The sequence below is a fragment of the Mustela nigripes genome, chromosome 7 (genome assembly GCF_022355385.1).
Source record: "Mustela nigripes isolate SB6536 chromosome 7, MUSNIG.SB6536, whole genome shotgun sequence".
Classification (NCBI taxonomy): Eukaryota; Metazoa; Chordata; class Mammalia; order Carnivora; family Mustelidae; genus Mustela; species Mustela nigripes.
Window position 1 is genome coordinate 6,780,073 of NC_081563.1, and position 6,654 is coordinate 6,786,726.

Consider the following 6,654-nt stretch of genomic DNA (forward strand, 5'->3'; position numbering starts at 1 on the left):
CCCCCCAGCAACCCTCAGTTTGTTTTGTGAGATGAAGAGTCTCTTATGGTTTGTCTCCCTCCCAATCCCATCTTGTTTCATTTATTCTTTTCCTACTCCTCAAACCCCCCATGTTGCATCGCCACTTCCTCATATCAGGGAGATCATATGATAGTTGTCTTTCTCTGCTTGACTTATTTCGCTCAGCATAATACCCTCTAGTTCCATCCACGTCGTCGCAAATGGCAAGATTTCATTTCTTTTGATGGCTGCGTAGTATTCCATTGTGTATATATACCACATCTTCTTTATCCATTCATCTGTGGATGGACATCTAGGTTCTTTCCATAGTTTGGCTATTGTGGCCATTGTTGCTATAAACATTCAGGTGCATGTGCCCCTTCAGATCACTACATTTGTATCTTTAGGGTAAATAACCAGTAGTGCAATTGCTGGGTCATAGGGTAGCTCTATTTGCAACTTTTTGAGGAAGCTCCATGCTGTTTTCCAGAGTGGCTGCACCAGCTTGCATTCCTAGATTATGCCTTTTTAATTGCCGTGTTAATTTAATTGCTGCAGGTTGACCGTAACACAGTCTATCCGTTCTACTCTGGGCGGACGTCTGCGTTGTGTCCGGCTATTATGAATAAAGCTGCTGTTAGCCTTACACAGGTTTTCTGGTGGCCACACGCCCACATTTGTCTTGGGAATATATTTAGGGGTGGGAGTGCAGGGCCTGGGGTAGGCCAGGGTGTAGCTTTAGTACACAGGTGTGCGTGTGGCGCTCTAAGAGTAGGACTGATAATGAGGCACTTTGAGTTTCGTGGTTGGCCTCTGCACCGAGCATTATACCATAACTATTTCTTTAAGTTCAATCTTTTATTTCTGGATAGGCATAGAGTCACCTGACTCATCCGGTGTGCCTGTTACCAGCTCCCCCAGACATCTTGGCAAACGGTAGTCTAATGGGACTGTCCATTTGTGGACAGCTGTCCCCTCCCCCATCTCCCTCGGATGTCCACGGTTTTATCTGGGACTCATTTATGTACATGTTTTTTGGTCCTGGGCGCTTTGATCATGCAAGGTGTGAGACCCACCACCACTGCGGGCACTGGATGGGGTCCCCCGGCGTTTCCTACCCCGTGAGCCCATCCCCCATCTTTATACATTTGTCATGGCGGAAGTGTCACGTAAATGGACTGAAACGGTCTGGAACATTTCAGGTTGGCTCTTAGGACTCGGCGTGGTTCTTTATGAGCCCAGGTTGTTGGGGGGATCGATCGTGTCCCCCTTTGTTGCTGACGGGTGGCCCGCGGCATGGATGCTACTTCCCACACAGCCTTTCAGGAACATCTGGGTGTTTACAGGTTTTGCCTGTTCTAAGTAAAGCTGCCGTGAACACCTGTGTTCAGATTTTGTGTCATCATAACTTCCCCCAAGAGCCTGCTTGCTGGGTCACGTGGCAATTGCCGCTTGACTATCTTTAGAGAAGCCCAAGTTTGTAGTTATTCTGTGGGTGGCCAATTGCAATGCAGACTCTTTCTGGGACCCTGATGTCTTCATTATGACCTCTCAGGGGTCCCCATCCCTCATTTTGAGGGAATTAGAACCTCCTCTATCTAACCCGGGTCTAGAAACATTTCCTCAGGGGAAGAAGGCGCTTTACCCTTGATGGGCCTCTCTCTGGAGGGTTCCCACTGAGACCCTCTTGGGGGGGTGTCGGAACCCACTGGCTTGGGCAGAGGACATGTCGGGCTGAAGCTCCTTCTCGCCAAAGGCAGGATCCCATGAGTTCACAGGCTAAGGTATCCAGCCCCAGAAGCAAGATCTCTTTACCTGGGAAAACTGAAGGTGCGTATCCCCCACTGGATTGACTGAGGCTTTGGGGGAAGTGCCCAGAGCCCCACGGGACTCCTTTTTTCTGGGACACCCTGACTTGGTCTGTTGCCAACTTTCTCACTGGCTTCCAGCTGAAAAGAGCATCTCAGCCTGGAGAGAAGATTGTCATGAAATCATTCTCTTAACTAGAAACAGGCTGGGCAAGGCCACTGCGTCTTCAACATCCTGGACAGAGATCGGTAACCAAATAGTTAAAAAAACATTCCAAGCTATCCATTATTTACCCCTGCTGCATAATGCAGGAGCCCCAAGCAGAAGCCCACGGCCAGGCCCCTTTGTGTTCTCCACATTGGCCTCAAATGTCAGCCCACGGCTTGGCAGACAGCCGAGGGAAAGGATTCGCCCCTTCTCCCCTTGAGCCTGTTTTATGGGGAAGGGACGGGCCTCAGGCCTCCAGGCTCGCTAGGCTCCCAGCCTGGATTGTCCTGCTCTCCCCATGAGTTCTTACCCTCCTCCAGAGCTAAGTCTGGAAGTCGCTCCTCCCGATTCCTCCCAGGACAGAGTGGGTCCTCCCTTCCTGGCCCCTCCCCCCCCCCCCCCAGCACTCTGGGCTCTGACAACATTTACCACCCCCGCCCTGGGACAATACCGACCCCGAGACATCGGTTTCTTAGGGAGGATGTTGTATTTCTTGGTTTTGAGGAGATGCAGGCTGGAGAGGTTGCTCATGTCCCCCGAGGACACACAGTGCAGGTGTCCGCAACTTGCCCTCTGCCCATCCATTCTCCAGAACTTGACCCATTTGCTCTCTTTGCAGAAACCAACTTCAGGTTCTTCTGATTCTGTTGGTTTCTTCATTCTTGATTTGGGCTCTCGTTTGCACTCCTCCTTCCTACTTTCCTTGGGTTTGTCCTGCTGTTTCTTTTGTAACAGATCCAGATGGATCCGAACTAGCTGTTTTTTTAATTTTAATTGTTTTTATTAAAGTCTAGCAGATGTACCACGTCATCTTAGTTCCTGGTGTGGGACACAGCCATTGGAAAATTGTGTCTGTCTCTCGGTGCTTCGCCAGGCAAGTGTGGCCACCCTCTGTCCCCAGGATCATGTGACTCCCCCCGGGGTCCCTCCTTTCTGCACGGAAGGCCCCCGGTTCCCCCATGAGCACTGCTGTCCTGCCCTCGACGCCGTGTGCTCGGTGCGAGTTTGTTTTTCTACTCAGAATGCTTTCTCATTTTCATTGCATTCTCAAGCCGGAGTCGCACGCATACTTGACAGGCTCCCATGCTTGTTTTCGATGATTTTTTGGGCACTGAACAACTCATTTTCATGTCCGCTCCTCCCTCGGGATCACGGTTCAGGTCACCCCTAGCCGCACAGCAGGGCGGCTCCCGGTTGCCTGCCCCCCACTCCTGTAGGCTTGGCCGAGTGAGAGGCCACCTCGGGGTCACGACCACAGCGGGACGAGGGATGAGGGGTGGGTGAGATCACGACCCCAGGGATGCCATAGAAACAAGCAATCCAGAACGCTGGTGCTTTAGCCATTATCGGTCCTGTGTTTTGACCAGGCACCCCCTAACCGGAGCCCACCCGCCATGCATTCCCATTTCCCATTTTCCCGTTAAAAGGAAGGGGGCGACAAGGAACAAGTGGAGGGGAGTGATCCGAATCACGTGGTCCGGACTTCATGATGCAAGGCTGCCCTTCCACATAACCCACTCAAATGCAGGCCGGTTCCAAATTGGGGAGGCCCCCCCGCTCCAGCCTGCGGTGACAGGCCCGAGGCTGGCAGGTCCTGTGGTACGTGCCAGTGGGGCAGACGTGGCCTTAGACCGTGGCCTCTGGAAGGCACGTGGGGCAGAGGCAGCATACCACCAAGGCAGACCCCCTGGGCCTCCCGCCGGCCCTCCCTGGTTAAGTCACTTTTCTTGGTCCGAGGGCACCACAGGGCTCTGTTTCTCATTGGCCGATGGACTCCCAGAAGCACGATCCTTCCTGTTGTCTCCTTTGCGGGCTGAGAGGGGCAAAGCCCAGTGGCACCAGGACTGTGAATGATCTCGAGATTCGGTCTCGGTGATCAGCCCGGTCCTGCTATTTTCGCCGTTTCCATCACGGGGCCTGAAGTTCGTGAACAGCCTCTGCTCCCCGCCTCTCCCCAAACTGGCTCATCACGACAAGACTTCATCTCGCTTCCCTTCTAGTAGTCCTCTTTGCCAAGCCAGCCTGACCATGCGCAGGACGACCAGCCAGTCAGGTCGACGGGGACTGGCCCGGCTTTAGCGCTGGAAGTCCAGTGCAGTGGGAGCTCCTCAGACTGGGCAGACTGGGACAGCTGCTCATCTCCTCTGGGAGGCCCCACTGGGCAGTGCTGGGCTACGCCTGTGGTTGGCAGCGGTTGGGGGAAGCAGGGACCCCGACAGAAGGGCTGGACGGGAGGGTTTGGTCCTGTGTCTCTAGCCTGGCTCGGGGCTGAGGCCTCCGTGCAGCCCCCTCCCCAGCTCCAGTTTCTCTCTCTGGCTCTGTGCAGTGTGCTGGGTGCCCGGAGTAGGAGACCCGGGCCCTTTCTGTCTCCCAGAATGGACCCCAGCGTAGTAACGCCACTGTCCCTGCGAGAAGGTTGGTGCAGCGTCTCGTCCTGGGGCTGGGAGGGGTTTAGTGATCATCTCGTCCTGCCAGTTCATTTATAGATGGGGACACTGAGCCAGGAGAGGAGACTTTGCTGGAAAATGATCTGTTACAAAGCCAAGTCAGCTTTGCTTCTGTGGCCTTCGTGGGTAGCCAGCTAGCCCGGGTCCCCCAGAGGGCGGCCCCATCTCCACCGTGAGAGCCAGCGTGGATATGGCTAGTGTGGGCAAATGGCCGAGTGGCCACACGTTTAACACTGAGAGCGAATTGTGCAGGATGCCGGGGAGGGGGTGCGATGTGGAAGGTTTCTGCGATGTTTTATTTGACTAATAGTTATTTTTCCTTTGTACCAGTATTTAACAAATGTTTTGGAGGAGAGACCGTGAAATCACTGTGCAGCTGCTAACGTTGGCTGGTGCTGACTTCCAGACGAGGGAGAGAGCGAGCGAGAGGAGGGGCAGGAAACCGAGCGAGCCGAGAGACGGGTGCGGAAGGAAGGCTGAGGGCATTCATTCATTAATCCACTCTTCTTACAAAGAAAACTGCGTCCAAGAAACTGTTCATTACAAAACTCTGGAATGTATTGACTATGTGCTTTTTAAAAGCTTTTTTACGATGGGGAATTTCAAACACACACAAATGGAACAGAAGGAGCCCAGCGTACCACGTGCTTTCCAGCCGTGATCAGTGCGCGAGCAGCTCTGTCTCACGTCTGTCCGCGCGCATCGCTCCTCGGCCTTTCCTCTCCTGGCCCGGATGATCGCGGAATCCCAGCCGATCCTGTCGCATGTCCCAGCCCATCCTGTCGCATGTCCGCGGAGCTGTGTTCTCGAGCACGCTGCACGCATTCTGGAAAATGCCCTTAAATCTTGGCGATGAAGAATGCCTGCAAATACACATTTTTCACACCCCGAATCTCCCCTGCCCTGCTTTTCAGCCTCCCTTCTCTGCCCTTTTGTCTCCTCCCTCACCCCACCGCCTCCCCGCTCGGTCCTCCGCGGCCCCCCTGACCTGCGGATTCCACCCTGACCGCGGCGGCACCTGCTGGAGGTGGGCAATCCGGGCGGCGCTGAGCTGACTTTCCCCCGCCGAACCCCCTCTCCGATTTTCCGCCAGCTGGAGCAGCGGGGGGCTGGACAGAGCAAGTTCAGCATTTACACAGTCAGGTCCGGAAGAGTGAGCCTCATCTGGCAGAAGTCTTCAGACTCTTTAGAAAGTTCCACCGGTTCTGAATCACTGTAGAAATATAAGTTACTAGGATTGATGACTGTGCTTGACTGACTTGCCTTTGGTGCATGGACTCGGGGCTGTGCGTTCTAGGACGGGTCATTTCGCCCCCCAGAGAATCCATTACCTCTTCTGTAAAGTGGGAAGGTTGGACCGTAACAGGGGTTTCCAAACCGTTTCTGGAAGCAGAGTCCTTTTTCCCCGCAACCAGATCCTTGGTGAACCCCAACAGTCAAAAGCGAGACCAGGGTCCCCGGGAGCAGAGCTGAGATCAGGCAGCCTGGACTCTCCCCGCTGCCGCTCTGTGCCTCAGTTGTCCATCTGCCCAGTGGGTGTGGTCGTTGAGAGCTCCCTGGTTCAGGTATATCATGGGCATTAGTATGGGCCTGGCACACAGTCCGTGCTCAGTGAACAGCAGCCCTCTTTATATATGACTTCCTGGCTAGGGCAGGATGGGGTCAGGGCACTGGCTGGGCCTTGGCCACCCCTCCTCTCCTCACCTTGGGCCAGCCCTCCCCCTCCACAGGGACGCAGGGACACTGGCCTTCTGCGCTGTGTGTTCTCATGTCCCAGAGAGGTTATGCTCTGAACCGTTCAAGTCAGGCAGTGCCAGGACAAGAGACCAGGCGCTCTGGTGCCCATGACCGTGCCCTGGCCCCTTCCCCATCAGGGGGGAGCTTAGAGGGGTAAATGTGGTGCTGGGGGGCGGGGGCCATGACGCTGTCCCCGTCCAGCCCGCGCGTGGGGCCCCCAGCCTCGCATAGCGCATTCTTCCCAAGTCCCATTCCCTGAAGGCTCCCAGAGCAGGAGTGACCCCGAGGCTCAGATAATCATTCCCCCTTGCTTCGGCTGCCTCCGCCTTTCCCACCAGAAGGGTCCAGGAAAATGATCAACTCTGAAGTTAATTATAATTACGGACAACGGCAGCCTGGGTTGTCATAGAAACCCGTGGCGCCTGGCTCTGTCTGCGGGATCCAGTTCCCCGAC

The 6,654-nt window shown here is 54.8% G+C and overlaps 1 protein-coding gene across 1 annotated transcript in view; it reads left to right on the forward strand.

Annotated features, from left to right (window-relative positions):
• The window catches only part of RRM2 (ribonucleotide reductase regulatory subunit M2), a 46,954-nt gene extending 41,122 nt beyond the window's left edge, over positions 1-5,832 (forward strand). Inside the window, exon 11 of the transcript XR_009405255.1 lies at positions 4,794-5,832. The gene's annotated coding sequence lies outside the window, so the exon portion shown is untranslated. The remainder of the gene's footprint in view (positions 1-4,793) is intronic.
• Positions 5,833-6,654: the final 822 nt, after the last annotated feature.